The following is a 19,125-nucleotide window of genomic DNA, read 5'->3' as shown; positions in this document are numbered from 1 at the left end:
ATGAGATTTTCTCCGGCAGAACACGTACCCATTGAAGCCTCTGGTGCTATTCACACGTGCGTGGTTTGTTTTTTTTTGCAAACCACGTTTATGCAAAAAAATCATGAAGACATCCATTTTTGATTAGAGTCGTAGATCAAAATTACCCTTACAAGACTACAGGTCCGTGAAAATCACAGGCAGCACATGGATGGCATCAGTCTGCAATCCGTGTGCTGTCCTTCATTAAAATTACAAGGAATAGGTGAAGTTTTGTAATTTATTATTTTTTTATATGTGAAAGTCACTGATACAGCGCTGATGGTAAATTCTGACACACACTGATGAATATAGGATGAGAAGCATTGATGACACTTGGACTGTTTTTGCATATGTAAAAAAAAATAACAGGCTTCTGAATGAGATCTAAAGGTAGTGAGTGGGATACGTTGTGTGACGCCTTCACTTTTATGGTAGTAACTGCACTAAAGTGCAAGTTCTACAAATGTTCATGTCACATAAGCATTAAATAAAAAGCAGACCTTGAAGCTCCTGGATCCTCATGGGCGTAATACCAAGTTATCCACCCATGAAGCGCTGTTTATAATACTGGTGTCTTGTTATGTGCCAAACTAACATTTGGGTCCCCTTAGAGACAGGGCCTGGATTCAACTACTAGCTCTGCAACCTCTTACCTACACCCTTGATTTCCATGTGATTGAAATTGTCACCTAGCCGAGGCCTAACAGTGTAGCACCTACACATATGAAGCAAAAGTCCCTCATATCCTACAAGCTCTCTGGGCGTGATTGGAGCACACTCGGTTTGATAAGGCCACTCTGGGCATGATTGTAGAACTCTGGGTGTGATCAGAGCACTCTGGGCATGATTGTAGAACTGTGGGTGTGATCGGAGCACTCTGGTATGACTAGAGTACTTTAGGCATGATTGGATCACTTTTGCCATGATAGGAGCTCTTTGTGCATGATCAGAGCACTCTGGGCATCATCGGAACACTCTGGGCATGATCAAAGCACTCTGGCAATGCTTGGAGCATTCAGGGCATGATCGGAACACTCTGGGCATGATTATAGCACTCTGGCCATGCTTGGAGCATTCAGGGCATGATCGGAGCACTTCCCAAAACACAGTCTCCCTAACTACATTCCCTGTCCAGCCTCACCTTTCTATGCCTGACTGATACAGTCAGTGAACTGTCAGTCAAGCAGAAGAAGGTGGCAGCATGTAAGTAACAGATACGGGGAGGCAGAGACTTGTGAAGTGCTCTGCTCACACCCAGAGAGCTTCAGCCTCATCTGCGGAAGGATTAAAACAGCCATTTTTGAGGTCGGGGATCAACAGATTACATAAATAAAAGGTTTAGATGACATTATCATTCAGAGAACAAAACGACCATATAAACAGTTTGGTTGAGTGGCTGTTCTGATGGATTTAAAGAAACTGATTTCCATATTTAGTGAAATCTGCCATAAATGTTCCAGTAGATGGCGCTATGTCCTGAAAAGAAATTGTGTATTGCTTTCAACCTACACATTATTATGGCTATAGTTGTATAGTTGGAAAGTATCTGCTATTGTAAGCAAAACTCTGTATACTTATTTTAGGAATTTCACCAGAGGTCACTACTGGTCAGAGACACATAAATCATAGCATACAGTATGTTATCTAGGGCTCTAATGCTAATTACAATAACTGATCATGTGGCTAATACATAGTTTATGCTGCATTATACATATGTGGCACCCCAGGGTTGCCACAGTAACAACACAAAGGGTTAACCCCCCACACACAACACCAAGACCTCCTGGCCAGAAGGGGGAGACCAAGCTGCTTCCCTGTACATTCTGCTGGGGGGAGGAAATGGTCAGAAGTAGTTTCAGTTTGGAAGTTCAGTGCAGAGCACTGAGGAGACAGGATCTCTGCAGGTTGGAAGCTGGCTTTAGCTCACCTCAGGATCCACTGACCAATTCCAGGCCTAGCTGAGGGTCTGAGGAAAGGAGAAAGCGTACACAGAGGAACATTCCTGGGAGACAGAGCATTGCAGAGCTCATCCCCAGTGGAGCACACAGAACGGATGCTGGATCCGAGACTGCAGGTTACATACTGTACAGTTACCACCAGAGAAGTGAAGATTCCAGATCTTTCACCTGTACCACAGACACAAGCAACAAGCGCAGAGTTCAGGAACATACTAGTAAGGACTCGAGTTGCCTGTCAGGTCGGTACCGAGGAGCACAGAGCCAGCTGCATAGTTCACAGCAGCAGGCCACAGACACACAGTGCAGGCAAGGAAGCCAAAACGGCCCGGCTGGGTGGGAGAAACCCTGAACCCCTCACAGACTCCGTGGACAGTACTCTGCTGAATGCCATCTACAGTAAAGGACAAAGAAACTGCAAAACCGTGAGTCTGCCTGTTTATTGTGCTCGTGTCCTGCTCCCCCCCCATAGACTAACACACTGCCCCGGGGAAAAGGCTCTACCCGTGGGGAGCCGTCCCATCTCAAGCTGCTTTCCATCACCCCCGGAGGTTCTGCAGCAGCGGTGGTCATCTCTGATCACATTCCACGGGTGGCGTCACGAACATAACCCCCCTTTTTATTGTGGAACCAGGGAGCACGGACCGGGTCACGACACCGTGATCCCCTTTCCAGAAGCAACCCCTTGGCCCGGTTCTGGGTATCCCCTTAACCCCTGGCGACACAACTTTGGCGTCACGAACAGGATGCGGACTGGACCCGGCTGCAACCCGGGTGACGTGTGCCTGTAAAGACTTATTGCATCGCATAAAAGACTTGCACTGTGAATTGTTGCAACAAAGAACGGACTTTAAACTTTGCAAAGATACCTGGAAAAATCCAAAAACATCATTGGTAACATTTTCCAGGCGCCATCTTTAATCGCGCCATTAGCTGCTACGCGCGGGAGAACAGCGCGCCTAAACTAAGACTCCGCCTACCGCTTGCAGAGGAGGTGCGCTCGGTGCTGCGACCCGAACGAAAACGCAGAAAAGTGTCCCAGGCTTGCTGTCAAGAAGACTGGTGAAATTAACTAAGGGGGCGCAAAGATGTCGCAGCAGGGAGACGCTGTTGTACCCGGCGGTGCAGCGGCACCTATCATGCCGTTCCTGATGCCGTACACCCCGGGTGCAGTGTGGCTGCCGCAGTACTCAGGTGAGCCCAACACACTTAATGACTTTATCGGAAAGCTAAAAATCTACTACAGCATGTACCCCCTGACAGAAGCTCAGCGTGTTGGTATGCTTATGGGACAGTTAACTGGCAATGCCCAGCGGGAGGCTACATCCTGGCCGGACGATGCAAAGGACACTGTAGAGCATATAATAGCTGGACTAAAAGCAGCTTTTGAATCCACTGCTGGCAGCCGGGCTAAAATGAGGTTCTTTGGATGCAAGCAAAAACCTAGAGAGAGCGCAAGAGACTTTGCCTTAAACTTACAGGAGGCGCTCAGAGCACTTAAATTAGCAGAACCTGCCTTAGCCCCTGGAGCAGATAAGCTGCTGATAGACCAATTCCTGGATGGACTCTCATCCCCTTCCCACCGGGGACAACTGAGCATGATGGTGATCCAGGATCCAGGACTAACATTTGCCCAGCTAAAGGATAGAGCCATCCGCCTCCAGCAGGTGGAGGAGCCGCAGGATATAGACTCTGTTCAACACCTTACAGTGGCACCCCAGCAGCCAGTAGTGCCAGTGACATCGGCCATGTCAGCGGCTGCTGCTAACCACCTGGAGCCGATCACTAATGAGGCTCTACATCAAAAGCTTGAAGCCCTTACAGACACTGTTGCTTCCATGGCTAGAATCGTCCAGGAGCTGCGTGGATCCAAGTCTGCACCCAAGATTGAGCTGGCGACCAGCAAGGAGGATGTCCCGTGGATGAGGCCTAGGAGATACCAAGCGACGAGAGGACGACCCAGCGACCGCTACCAGCCGGATGGACAGCCCATTTGCCGCCGTTGCAATGAGCCAGGTCACTTTGCCCGTGAATGTGCTTTAAATGGGGATCCCCTGGGGAGGCGGGCCGCTCCTCAGGAATGAACTCTCAAGGTCCTTCACCCTGGCACGACAAGTATGTGGGGGGACGTCCAGTCATCCCCATCGTGCTGGATGGCATTCCGCTCAACGCCTTGCTGGACACTGGTTCCCAAATATCATCAATTCCGCATGTCCTTTATAAGAGGTACTGGGCTGATTCAGACGTTAGCAGTGGTCCATCTAATGTTGCATTGAATATATGGGCTAGCAATGGTGAATTAGTACCACAGGTTGGTTTCAGAGAAATGACCATTAAGATTGGGAGAGTAGAATTGCAGAATCAGGGTATTATCATTGTTGATGTTGACCGACGAGAACGTGAACCAACTATGCTGCTAGGAATGAATGTAATTGAAAATTGTTTTGCAGAGGTAATTACTGTCTTGCAGCAGATCGTCGAGACTGCCAAACCTGGGCAACAGAGACTCCTGCAGAAGGAAATTAAAGCCTTGATGCTGAAGCAGCAGGTAGAAATGTCAGGAGGTGAAATTGGCAGTGCAAGGGTAAGTGACCCAATACCTATTGTAATTCCTCCCAAAACAGAAATGCTGGTCTGGTGTAGAGCCGCAATAGGCATCAGAGGGCGAGACTATCAGGCCCTGGTAGAACCCGTGTACTCAGACAGTAGGCCCACTGTACTGACGGCCAGAGGAATAGTTGAGGTACACAGGGGGAGAGTGCCAATACGCCTTCTAAATTGTGGGGAAGATGAGGTCACCCTACCTAAGTATGCTACCATGGCTAAGCTATATACGGTTGATAACAACGCCATCACCACCGTTGAGCCCTTGAAGCCGTCAAATCAGGCGGAGGACAATGGCTCAGAGGGAAAGCTGGAGGATTGGTGCCAAAAGCTACATGTAGGTACCGATTCTACACCCTCCCATCAAAAGCATGGAGTATACAGGGTAGTGAATGAATATGAACAAATATTCAGCAAACACCCATTAGACTTTGGGCAGATCAAAGGGGTAGAGCACACTATACCCACAGGTAACCATCCACCCATAAAGGAGAGGTATAGACCAGTACCACCAGCTCACTACCAATGCGCCAAAGACATGCTCAAAGAAATGAAAGAAGCAGGGGTAATAAGAGACAGTTGTAGCCCCTGGGCAGCCCCACTAGTGCTAGTTAAGAAAAAAGATGGGACCATGAGGATGTGTGTAGACTACCGACAGATCAACCGCATTACACACAAGGATGCATACCCATTACCTAGGATAGAAGAGTCATTGGCTGCATTAAAATCCGCTACTTACTTTTCCACCCTAGATCTGACTAGTGGGTATTGGCAAGTTCCTGTGGCAGAGGCTGATAAGGAGAAGACAGCGTTCACCACACCGATGGGCCTCTGTGAGTTCAATTGTATGCCGTTTGGACTCTGCAACGCGCCTGGTACCTTCCAGCGACTGATGGAGTGCTGCCTAGGACATAAGAACTTCGAAACTGTCCTCTTGTACCTGGATGACGTCATAGTCTACTCCAAGACCTATGAACAGCATCTACAAGACCTGGCGGAAGTGTTTGAAGCCTTATCCGGATACGGCATGAAAATCAAGCCATCCAAGTGTCACCTTCTAAAGCCAAGGGTACAGTACCTGGGACATGTCGTGAGCTCAGAAGGGGTAGCACCAGATCCTGAAAAAGTTACCGTGATAAGAGATTGGCCGAGACCCACCAGCGTGAAAGAGGTGAGGCAATTCCTGGGACTGGTGGGCTACTATAGAAGATTTATAAAAGGGTTCACGAAGCTAGCAGCTCCCCTACAAGACATCCTGGTAGGACAGTCAAAGAAGTCTGCAGCCCGAAATCCTCCTTTCCAGTGGAGTGATGAGAGAGAAGAGTCCTTTAAGAAGTTAAAGTGGGCACTGACAGGAGAAGAGATCCTGGCATATCCAGATTACCATCAACCCTTCATTTTGTACACGGATGCCAGCAACGTAGGACTGGGAGCAGTATTGTCTCAAAAGCAGGAAGGCAAGGAGAAAGTTATTGCCTTTGCAAGCAGGAAGCTCCGGCCTACAGAAAGAAACCCAGAGAATTACAGCTCCTTCAAGTTAGAACTACTGGCAGTAGTTTGGGCTGTAACAGAGCGTTTCAAACACTACCTGGCAGCTGCAGAATTTACCATCTTTACTGACAACAATCCGTTGATCCACCTGGACTCTGCAAAACTAGGTGCGCTGGAACAGCGATGGATAGCCCGACTGTCAAACTACAACTTTGTCATCAAGTACAGGGCAGGCCACAAGAATGGGAATGCAGATGCCTTATCCCGGATGCCACACTCGGGGAACGTGGAAGAGGAACCGGAGGGTCTGGAAGAAATTGAGCTGCCGGCCTTTCACCGTCCTAAGGTGGGACAGTATCAACCGAGTGTCTACCAAAAACAACAGCAGGCAACTCTCAACCCATTAGCACACCACGGATGGGCTGACACACAAGACAGCGATCCAGCTGTGAAGCTAGTGAAAGAACTGCTTACACAACAAGGTGCTTACCCTAATCAGAATGCCCCAGCTGAGACGCAACATCTCTGGAAGGAGAGAGGTAAATTGTTCCTGTACCAAGGGAAGCTCTGTAGAAGGCACACCAATCCAAAAACACATGAGTTGGTCTGGCAGATCATCGTGCCCAAGAGAGATGTCAAGATGGTTCTGGAAGCTTACCACAACGGTGCTGGTCATTTTGGTTGGAAAAAGTTGGAAGTGCTCTTAAGAGAAAGATTCTACTGGGTTGGCATGAGAAAATCAATTGAAGATTGGTGTAGAAAATGCGGACCGTGCAACCTCAGAAGAAAGGATCAACAGAACCAGAGAGCTCCACTCCAGTCCATAGTAACCAAGCAACCACTCGAGCTAGTTGCATTAGACCACGTCAAGTTGTCACCAAGCCGGCCTGGCTATGTCTATGCCTTAACCATCGTGGACCATTACTCACGCTTCTTAGTGGTGGTACCCGTGAAAGACCTTACAGCTAGAACAGCAGCTAAAGCATTTCAGACGTACTTTTGCAGACCCCATGGTTACCCAGAACAAGTCCTTGCAGATCAAGGTCCAGCTTTTGAATCACAGATTTTCCAAGAATTCTGCAACATGTATGGCTGTAAAAAGATCCGCACAACAGCATACCATCCCCAAACAAATGGCTTATGCGAGAAGATGAACCATATTGTGATTGACCTGTTGAAGACCTTACCAGAGTCAGAAAGAAATCAATGGCCAGAGAAATTGCCAGACTTGGTGGACTTGTACAATCATGTCCCGGTGAGTTCTACAAACTGCACCCCCGCTTACCTCATGCGTGCAAGGCCCGGTAAACTGCCAATTGATTTAGATATGGGAATTCTGAAGCCAGATGCAGAAGTTCAAGAATCCAATTGGGATACCCTACGTCAGCAGCAGTATCGCCAAGTACAAGAGTGCGTAGAGAAAAGTCTCCAACAAGCTAGGGGAAGACAGGAGAGAAACTTCAACCAGCATGCTCTAGCAACCCCATTGCAACCTGGTGACCAAGTTCTCAAGAGGAAACGGCGCACAAACAAATTGGATAATCAGTGGGAAACCACCCCATATACAGTCTTACCATCCAGTATGGATAATCCCAAAGTGTGTCTCATCAGTAAGGATGAAGGAAGGACATCAGCTGTCGTGTCAAGAGATCAACTCAAACCGTGTCCTGAAACCCTGAAGACACCAGAAGTCACCTTACCCATACAGGTACAACCTGTCAAGGAGGAAGAAGACGTGTTCCATACAGTCTTAGGAGATTTCCCAAAAACATGGCCAAATTACTATGGAGCAGTAGTAGTCCCAATGATCGCCTTCCCTCAAGTGGTGGAACCACCATCAGAACCCATACCACAAGAAGTCCCAAGACATGAAGAACTGGAAGTTGAAACCGTAGAGGAAGAACAGATTCCTGGTCCCAGTGAGCTTGCCAGTCCTACAGTCAGTACACCATCCTCACAAGTACCAGAAACACCAAATAGGTACACTTCCACCCACACCATTATGCTAAGTACACCCAGTACACCAGCAGTACGCAGGTCACAGCGTAGTACTCAGGGTCAGATACCAGCAAGATATAAAGACTAATGTGGAATTGCATATAAAATGTACATATGTTATAATGTTTATATGAAAAACCGTAACAGTTTAGTGTACAGTAAAGGTGAGAGAAGAGTGGTGTAAGGTGGCAGCCCGGAGAGTTACAACTTGATCACATGTTGGTGGCCCGAGGGCCGTGAGGCCTACTGCACTTACGACCAGAGTAGAGACACCTTTAAGAAGTGTTTGTTGATTGAAATGTTTATTTAATTGCAACGTTAAGACCAAAAGCCCAGTACCTACAGAGACTAAACTGTATGAACACTTATATATTTATGAACATTTTGGACTCTTTTTGAGCTTTAAGGTTTTTGTATTTTTTCCTTTTGAGACTCTGTATATATACAATTGTTGTGATAACTTGTTTGTTTGTTTCACAGTCCCGGAGTACTGTTCTTCACTAAGGGGGAATGTGGCACCCCAGGGTTGCCACAGTAACAACACAAAGGGTTAACCCCCCACACACAACACCAAGACCTCCTGGCCAGAAGGGGGAGACCAAGCTGCTTCCCTGTACATTCTGCTGGGGGGGAGGAAATGGTCAGAAGTAGTTTCAGTTTGGAAGTTCAGTGCAGAGCACTGAGGAGACAGGATCTCTGCAGGTGGGAAGCTGGCTTTAGCTCACCTCAGGATCCACTGACCAATTCCAGGCCTAGCTGAGGGTCTGAGGAAAGGAGAAAGCGTACACAGAGGAACATTCCTGGGAGACAGAGCATTGCAGAGCTCATCCCCAGTGGAGCACACAGAACGGATGCTGGATCCGAGACTGCAGGTTACATACTGTACAGTTACCACCAGAGAAGTGAAGATTCCAGATCTTTCACCTGTACCACAGACACAAGCAACAAGCGCAGAGTTCAGGAACATACTAGTAAGGACTCGAGTTGCCTGTCAGGTCGGTACCGAGGAGCACAGAGCCAGCTGCATAGTTCACAGCAGCAGGCCACAGACACACAGTGCAGGCAAGGAAGCCAAAACGGCCCGGCTGGGTGGGAGAAACCCTGAACCCCTCACAGACTCCGTGGACAGTACTCTGCTGAATGCCATCTACAGTAAAGGACAAAGAAACTGCAAAACCGTGAGTCTGCCTGTTTATTGTGCTCGTGTCCTGCTCCCCCCCCATAGACTAACACACTGCCCCGGGGAAAAGGCTCTACCCGTGGGGAGCCGTCCCATCTCAAGCTGCTTTCCATCACCCCCGGAGGTTCTGCAGCAGCGGTGGTCATCTCTGATCACATTCCACGGGTGGCGTCACGAACATAACCCCCCTTTTTATTGTGGAACCAGGGAGCACGGACCGGGTCACGACACCGTGATCCCCTTTCCAGAAGCAACCCCTTGGCCCGGTTCTGGGTATCCCCTTAACCCCTGGCGACACACATACACAGAAAAGTATTTAGATAGACAAATACAGAAAGACAACAGACACACACTGCCAGAAAACATACAGAAAGGTCACGCAGACGCATCCAGTATAAGTAGCAGTACAACTTTTCTATCTTTTGGGAATTAGTAGTGCTTTGATTTAATTTATTACTCAAGCCTGCATACTATAACAGCTAGTTTGTACTGATGGGCGAGCACTGCCAGACTAGGGTGCTCAGCATTCGTAACAATAACAAGCAATCGAACAGTTGGACGGGCTCAACTCGTGTCAAGATCTGGAAAAATACTTGAGTTTCTCATTGGCTTCCATTATACTTGGTCGAGCCGTCCGAGCGTCCAACTGGTCGCTACAAGTACCGAGCACCCGAGCATGGTAGTGCTCGCTCATCACTACTAGTTACGAGTACTGAGCACCTGAGCATGGTAGTGCTCGCTCATCCCTACTAGTTACGAGTACTGAGCACCCGAGCATGGTAGTGCTCGCTCATCCCTACTAGTTACGAGTACTGAGCACCTGAGCATGGTAGTGCTCGCTCATCCCTACTAGTTACGAGTACCGAGCACCCGAGCATGGTAGTGCTCACTCATTGTAATGCCGGATTCCAGTCCCAGCGTGGAATTCCCATGTGTCTCCTCTCACAGGCCCCAGCGGGGGCGCTCTCACTCTCACCTGTCCAAATGCGGTATTCGTGCACACCCCGGATCCCAGGCTCCGGAGGGGGCGTCCTCCCTCTCTCCTGCCTGGTGGCCCCATCCACTCCTCCTCTGCCCTGGGGTCTACCGCGGCCTCCTCCTGCTGCCAAGCCGCATGCACTGCTTCTGCGAGTGCATGTAGGGTGGGCGCACGGCCACACCCCCTTTCTTAAAGGGCCAGTGTCCCATTACCCGGAAGCTGTTCCTAAGGTCATCTGTTACCTTAAAGGTATTTAAGTCCTCCTCTTCTGACAGGAGGTGACAGAGAAACATTGCCTATACTGCATTGCTAGTTCTCAGGTCTCTGAACGTTACTGTGTCTAGTCCTAGTACCAGTCTCATGTCTCTAACCTCTGTCTTGTCCTAGATGTCTAGGACATCTATGCTGTCACGTCCTAGCTACTACCTCCGTGCTGCCACGTCAGAGCCATCACCTCCGTGCTGGCAAGATTTAAAATAAAAATAAATAAATCTTTATTTTTATATAGCGCTAACATATTCCGCAGCGTTTTACATACATCAGGAACACTGTTCCCATTGGGGCTCACAATCTATATTCCCTATCTGTATGTCTTTGGAGTGTAGGAGGAAACCGGAGTACCCGGAGGAAACCCACGCAAACACGGGGAGAACATACAAACTCCTTGCAGATGGTGTCCTTGGTGGGATTCAAACCCAGGACCCCAGTGCTTTGAGTGACCATCACTGTACTGCCACAACCAAGCACACCTGCAGTGGACTTTAGGAGGCTAATCCTGTCCGTAAGAGACAATCTCCTCAGGTACCTGGCTGCAGAGCATTTAGGCCTTCTGTTGGGATGCCACACAATCCATGTATAGGGGTTCGCTGCTGGTTGCTCCTTCAGGGGAGTCCAGTAGGTTCACCTCCGGACGGTCGCCACCCCTCGGCGACCGTAACACTCATCACTACTTGTTACGAGTACCGAGCACCCGAGCATGGTAGTGCTCGCTCATCACTACTAGTTACGAGTTCTGAGCACCCGAGCATGGTAGTTCTTGCTCATTATTACTAGTTACAAGTACTGAGCACCAAAGCATGGTAGTGCTTGCTCATCACTACTCATTACGAGTTACGAGCACCCGAGCATGGTAGTGCTCACTGATCACTACTAGTTACGAGTTCTGAGCACCCGAGCATGGTAGTGCTCGCTCATCACTACTAGTTACGAGTTCTGAGCACCTGAGCATGGTAGTGCTCGCTCATCACTACTAGTTACGAGTTCTGAGCACCCGAGCATGGTAGTGCTTGCTCATCACTACTAGTTAGAGTACCGAGCACCTGAGCATGGTAATGCTCGCTCATCACAACTAATTACAAATACCGAGCACCAGGGCATGGTAGTGCTCGCTCATCACTACTAGTTTCGAGTTCTGAGCACCCGAGCATGGTAGTGCTCGCTCATCACTACTAGTTACGAGTTCTGAGCACCCGAGCATGGTAGTGCTTGCTCGTCACTACTAGTTAGAGTACCGAGCACCTGAGCATTGTAGTGCTCGCTCATCACTACTCGTTACGAGTTCTGAACACCTGAGCATGGTAGTTCTTGCTCATTATTACTAGTTACAAGTACTGAGCACCAAAGCATGGTAGTGCTTGCTCATCACTACTCATTACGAGTTACGAGCACCCGAGCATGGTAGTGCTCACTGATCACTACTAGTTACGAGTTCTGAGCACCCGAGCATGGTAGTGCTCGCTCATCACTACTAGTTACGAGTTCTGAGCACCCGAGCATGGTAGTGCTCGCTCATCACTACTAGTTACAAGTTCTGAGCACCCGAGCATGGTAGTGCTTGCTCGTCACTACTAGTTAGAGTACCGAGCACCTGAGCATGGTAGTGCTCGCTCATCACTACTCGTTACAAGTTCTGAGCACCTGAGCATGGTAGTTCTTGCTCATTATTACTAGTTACAAGTACTGAGCACCAAAGCATGGTAGTGCTTGCTCATCACTACTCATTACGAGTTACGAGCACCCGAGCATGGTAGTGCTCACTGATCACTACTAGTTACGAGTTCTGAGCACCCGAGCATGGTAGTGCTCGCTCATCACTACTAGTTACGAGTTCTGAGCACCCAAGCATGGTAGTGCTCGCTCATCACTACTAGTTACGAGTTCTGAGCACCCGAGCATGGTAGTGCTCGCTCATCACTACTAGTTACGAGTTCTGAGCACCCGAGCATGGTAGTGCTTGCTCATCACTACTAGTTAGAGTACCGAGCACCTGAGCATGGTAATGCTCGCTCATCACAACTAATTACAAATACCGAGCACCAGGGCATGGTAGTGCTCGCTCATCACTACTCGTTACGAGTTCTGAGCACCTGAGCATGGTAGTTCTTGCTCATTATTACTAGTTACAAGTACCGAGCACCACAGCATGGTAGTGCTCACTCATCACTACTAGTTTCGAGTTCTGAGCACCCGAGCATGGTAGTGCTCGCTCATCACTACTAGTTACGAGTTCTGAGCACCCGAGCATGGTAGTGCTTGCTAATCACTACTAGTTAGAGTACCGAGCACCTGAGCATGGTAGTGCTCGCTCATCACTACTCGTTTCGAGTTCTGAGCACCTGAGCATGGTAGTTCTTGCTCATTATTACTAGTTACAAGTACTGAGCACCAAAGCATGGTAGTGCTCGCTCATCACTACTCATTACGAGTTACGAGCACCCGAGCATGGTAGTGCTCACTGATCACTACTAGTTACGAGTTCTGAGCACCCGAGCATGGTAGTGCTCGCTCTTCACTACTAGTTACGAGTTCTGAGCACCCGAGCATGGTAGTGCTCGCTCATCACTACTAGTTACGAGTTCTGAGCACCCGAGCATGGTAGTGCTCGCTCATCACTACTAGTTACGAGTTCTGAGCACCCGAGCATGGTAGTGCTTGCTCATCACTACTAGTTAGAGTACCGAGCACCTGAGCATGGTAATGCTCGCTCATCACAACTAATTACAAATACCGAGCACCAGGGCATGGTAGTGCTCGCTCATCACTACTCGTTACGAGTTCTGAGCACCTGAGCATGGTAGTTCTTGCTCATTATTACTAGTTACAAGTACCGAGCACCACAGCATGGTAGTGCTCACTCATCACTACTAGTTTCGAGTTCTGAGCACCCGAGCATGGTAGTGCTCGCTCATCACTACTAGTTACGAGTTCTGAGCACCCGAGCATGGTAGTGCTTGCTAATCACTACTAGTTAGAGTACCGAGCACCTGAGCATGGTAGTGCTCGCTCATCACTACTCGTTACGAGTTCTGAGCACCTGAGCATGGTAGTTCTTGCTCATTATTACTAGTTACAAGTACTGAGCACCAAAGCATGGTAGTGCTCGCTCATCACTACTCATTACGAGTTACGAGCACCCGAGCATGGTAGTGCTCACTGATCACTACTAGTTACGAGTTCTGAGCACCCGAGCATGGTAGTGCTCGCTCTTCACTACTAGTTACGAGTTCTGAGCACCCGAGCATGGTAGTGCTCGCTCATCACTACTAGTTACGAGTTCTGAGCACCCGAGCATGGTAGTGCTCGCTCATCACTACTAGTTACGAGTTCTGAGCACCCGAGCATGGTAGTGCTTGCTCATCACTACTAGTTAGAGTACCGAGCACCTGAGCATGGTAATGCTCGCTCATCACAACTAATTACAAATACCGAGCACCAGGGCATGGTAGTGCTCGCTCATCACTACTCGTTACGAGTTCTGAGCACCTGAGCATGGTAGTTCTTGCTCATTATTAATAGTTACAAGTACCGAGCACCACAGCATGGTAGTGCTCGCTCATCACTACTCATTACGAGTTACGAGCACCCGAGCATGGTAGTGTTCGCTCATCACTACTCGTTACAAGCTCTGAGCACCCGAGCCACCATAACTAGTCAATAGTTAACTTTCCATTTAAAGAGATACTGTAACTACTCCATCCACAAGTCATGGCTCTCTGTATTTAGTAGGTAAAAGAAACCTTTACATACTAATAGTTGCCATCCTATCAGACTGTAATACAAGCAGCATATTATATTTTAATAAAGTCCAGCTTTGGACTGCCCAATGCCAAGTACAACGCTAAATCGATCATAAAGTTATCATTGTTGGCATAGCAAAAGTTCTGTTTCACTGGCCAATGGAAAACTGAATGGATTCTCCATACAAGTAGTAGGTGGGTGGCAGTATTGAATTACTGGCAATAGCCAGCACTTATTGCCTTCAGGAACTAATTATAAAGTTTCCAGCATTCAAATGTTATAAGATATAGTGATCTAAGCACTGAATATTGAACAAGGAAAGTATTCTACTCCTGGGGGAAGGGAATATCATGCACTTTGTCATAAAATATATGAGAATCTAAATTACAAGAGTGCTAATGAGCACAGAGCTGGAAATTTATGAGTCCAGGAAATTGTGGAATCGCACCTACAATCCAATCAGGGAGTTTAAAAGTGCGAGACTGTGGAAAAGATGAAAGGTTCACACTTCAAGGTGGCGTTTTAAAGTGTAAAATCATTAAATCTGCTATATACCCAATTACCCTAAATGTATGTGCTCACTGACCCCTCCATGCAGCATGCTGTGTAAATCTTTAGTAGATCGTCTCTGCCTATTTGCATATTTGGTATTAGGATCCTTATGTCCCTCATGAATTGTTGCCTATGGCAAAGGATCTTTGTACCGACTATGGAAATTTAGGTGGCTCCCCAGACAGATTGAGGCTCTTCAGAGTACATGTATGTATAGATTTACGCTTTCATGATATCTGATACCAAAGTTTCAATTTGAGTAAATAGTTTATATAATTACAACCCCACAAATATAACTTGAGCATAAATTATATCTTTATACACCAAAAGCTCTATTCATTGTGTAAAACACCTTGAAATGTAGCAACATCTTTGCACACCTTGGAGTTGCTAAAAAATGTTGCTACTTTTTCCATTGTTACGCCAGTGATGAACGGCTTTGTCAAAGTGGGTGGAGCTGGGGTGGGACGGGGCATTGTAAAGCCCACCTGGCAAATTCATCAAAATTTACTTAGCTTTAATGACGTAAACTAAGACAGAAATGTACTCCAGTCCCCGGTCTGGTGGAGCCACCTAAGTGGCATAGGCCTCTGAATAATAAAGGGCACATATCTTCAGTAGTTCCTTTATTAAGACAGCCATGCACAGTCCCAATGATTCAGCCCTTTTATTGTTTTCCATATAATTTCTCAACTTCAGCCGTTAAAGTGGTTGTCCACTACTGGATATCCAAAGGACAGCGCTCGAAGTGAAGGAGTGGTTGTGACGGTCTGGGAGGTAAGTACGCCATTTTCTTATTTAACTTAGAACACTGAGGTCATAAAATAAGGATATCCAGTATTGGACAATTATTGCCTCTCTCTAAATTTCATAGTTCCTTTATTTATTATGCCTTAGTACAGTATCCTTGTAATTTGGCATAAGGCTCATGTTACAGACTGACTTTTCCAATTTTTAATCAGCCCAGAGACATTGTATCACTGCAATGTTGTGACTTTTGAAGAGAGTCCAAGACTGTTGGGTTTGCTATATTAGCGGGTAGGAAAATTCCCCACTCACCAAATGCAGTCTTTATGAAGAAGACACCCACAAGGTGGAGGTTTTTATAAGGCAGATCATGCTTGACCTATATCTTCTCCACAAGATTTTATATCAACACACTATATAGTATGTGTGATTAAAGCTGATCCATAGCTGACATAAGTAATTAGTACTAATAAATATTACTGTATTGTCATAGTAGTGCGGTAGTATTTGTAATAAGACTGGCTACTTTTTATTATTATTATTATTATTATTATTATTATTGTTATTATTATTATTATTATAGAGGTTGCCAATGTTTTGGAAACTCATTTTTTAAACTAGAATCATGTGATGGTATAAAAAATCATCAGAAAATGTGGACAATTTTTTTCTCACTTGTCATCTATAGCCAATGCTTTTTGCTTTGCGACAGCAGTTATTAATGATTTAGAACGAAGACCATTAAAAGGGTGGTTCACCCATATTTTTTATTGTCTAGATCGATATTATATTGAGAAACAATGTTTTCTCTCAAATATCTTATGTTGTCAATATTGACAGTGAGAGGCGCTATTGCAGACCTCTGTTCCACGCTCCGTGACCCCCCTGGCCTCCGTGACTTCGGGGATCCGGTGACGTGACGCCACATCAAGTTACTGACACTGCGGCCGGCCGCAGTGTCCATGAGTGATGGGCTGTGGGTGGTGTTTCACCGCTCGTCACAGCCCATCTGCTCCCTCCTCCCTCACAGCAGGGCGCTGCAAGCAGGCGACATGCTGGGCTGTGATGAGCGGTGAAACACCACCCACAGCCCAGTGAGTCAGGAAGACTGGGGCTGGCCGCAGGGATGTGCGTGTCCGGAACTTGACGTGACGTCACCGGATCCCCGAAGTCACGGAGCCCGGGGTGTCACGGAGCGGGGAACAGCAGTCTGCAATAGCGCCTCTCACAGGCACTATTGCCAACAAGGTATTTGAGAAAAACGTTATTTCTCAATACAATATCGATATAGACAATAAAAAATATTGGTGAACCACCCCTTTAAGGTTTTGTTCACATGTTGCTTTTTTGCTGCTTTTTTTTTCTGCAGCTAAAACCTGGTCTTATAGTAAAGAAGCTGCTTCTAAATAACAGGTTTTGATGTGTTTTTGCAGTTTCTTTGTTTTGTTGTGGGTTTTTTTTTTGTTGCGTCATTTGTCTACAGGTCATGTATTATAAAGTTAGTTTTATTCAACAAAAATGCAGCAAAAACAAATGGTTGCATTTTTTACAGAGTTTTTGCCCTTCCTCATTGCTTTCTATGGTGAAAAAATGGTGGAAAAATGCTGTAAGAATTGACATTCAGCAGTTTCCAAAAACGCAGCAGTTTTCCAATTCAGTAAGGAATAAAAAGCAATAGTGTTCCTGAGATTTCTGAAATCTCATAGATTTTGCAGGCACTATAAAAAGCAGCTTTTAATTTGCATAAAAGACACAACAAAAAAATGCTGCAAAAACGCAACATATCAACATAGCCTTACAGTTACCTATGTTAAATATTGCAATTTATCCATAAAAAATGGATGCTTTACTGTGCTGCGTATGACATTTGATTTTTTTAAACACCCATAGACTTGAAAAGGTGAGTTTCATCCAATCTATGATAGAAACTAATGTATGCTGCAGCTTTTTTCACACGCAGATTTGGTCAGTGAAATAAAATCGCTCATCTGCACTGCTCCATTGAGTAACAGTGGTCGGAGTGTGGTTTGTTTTCTTACAGACAGCACTCAGATCAAAAATACATCATGTGAACGAGCCCTTACAAGACAAAATATAATGGATGTTCACTGATATGAATGAACACTTGCAGTACTTTAGTAAAGAGAGCCATGGCTGATAATGGTCTTGTGTAGGGCCTGGACGCGTAGAAGTTTGGATTTGCCAGGTTTGGACGGACTTTAGTTAAAAGTTTGATTCATGACCTAGACTTCCCCCAAACTTGACCCTGGACCCCGATCCTCTCATAAGTCAATGGGGATCCCAACTTCTGTGCTGTAAGATGGTTGTAAAAATGGTTGTAGTAAGGGCTAGAGAGCTGCAAAAGAAAGCAAAATGAGGGAAATTGCTCTGTAAACAAATGTGGATAGGAAATAAATAAAAGAAAAAATACATGGGTTCCTCCCTATTTTTGATAGCTAGTGCAGATAAAGCAGACAGCTGTGGGCTGCAGCCCTCAGCTGTCAGCTTTACTTTGACTGGTTATCAAAAATAGAGGGGTTCTCACGCCGGTTTTATTAATTATTTAAATAATTAAAATAAACAACATGGCCTCTGCTTTACCTGTAATAACCAACCAAGGTAAAGCAGACAGCTGGAGGCTGGTATTATCAGCCTGGGAAAGCTAATGGTTATTTGGCCCTTCCCAACCTAAAAATAGCAGCTTCATTAGATGCGCCAATTTTGGCACTTCGCCCGGCTATTTCCTTTTGCCCTGGTGTGGTGTTCATGGTTAAGTCCGTGTTTGAGCCCCAGACACCTGGTGTCCGATATGAACCCCAAACTTTGGCATACAGCTTTACTCTTCCTTAGTCTTGTGCAATAGTAATCCCATTCTGAAGACTCCTCCATCTATTTAAAAGGAGCTGTCCAGATTGACAAGGTATTTACAGTAATAGAATCTGCAGTAATTCTCTTGTACTATACAAACGTACAGTTTCTTGGAATATCCTACAGTACAGCTTTCCTTCTATATATTACGTCCCAGCTGTGCTACCACACCACTCCTGAATTACAGCCTTTCGTTTTGTACATGGGTGTGGTAGTCAGAGGCCTACACTTAAAATTCCGCTCTCACTTGGAAAAGACAGGCTGTCAGATGAAGCAAGTCTTTATCATTCTAGTGTAGAAAGAAAATATAGCTTTTAGAAGAAAGTAAAAATGAACAGTTGAAAAGTTTGTAAATTAAGTATTAAATGTAAAGAATGGATTCTAAAGCCAAAGTAAGAAAGAGAACATATTGGAAAGTCTTCACTTGTATATATAACGGGATACTTGGCTGCTGCCAATAGCTGAGCATATGGAGACATTAGCAGATGTGAAGTGTTGACTGGATACAAGCTTCTATTTTTTGCACTGACAATGTGTGGTCAATTATTTTTAACCTGACTTTCTTTGCTGTACAGTCTGGACCACCGCATTTCAGACATACATCATGATGTTGTCACGGCCGGGCGGTCGGGCAGACCCAGGAGGTGGATCCACTGGACCGAACTCTCTGAGATGGTGGTAGGGAGTCCGGCAGCTGAAGCACTGATGTGCAG

The 19,125-nt window shown here is 46.4% G+C and overlaps 1 protein-coding gene across 1 annotated transcript in view; it reads right to left on the bottom strand.

Moving 5' to 3' along the window:
- The window catches only part of ME1 (malic enzyme 1), a 592,001-nt gene that overhangs the window by 63,505 nt on the left and 509,371 nt on the right, over nucleotides 1–19,125 (bottom strand). The window lies entirely within an intron of this gene.

Source organism: Anomaloglossus baeobatrachus, chromosome 3 (genome assembly GCF_048569485.1).
Source record: "Anomaloglossus baeobatrachus isolate aAnoBae1 chromosome 3, aAnoBae1.hap1, whole genome shotgun sequence".
In the NCBI taxonomy this organism is placed as follows: Eukaryota; Metazoa; Chordata; class Amphibia; order Anura; family Aromobatidae; genus Anomaloglossus; species Anomaloglossus baeobatrachus.
Note: the sequence above shows the minus strand (reverse complement) of the source record. Positions and strands in the feature narration are given on the sequence as shown.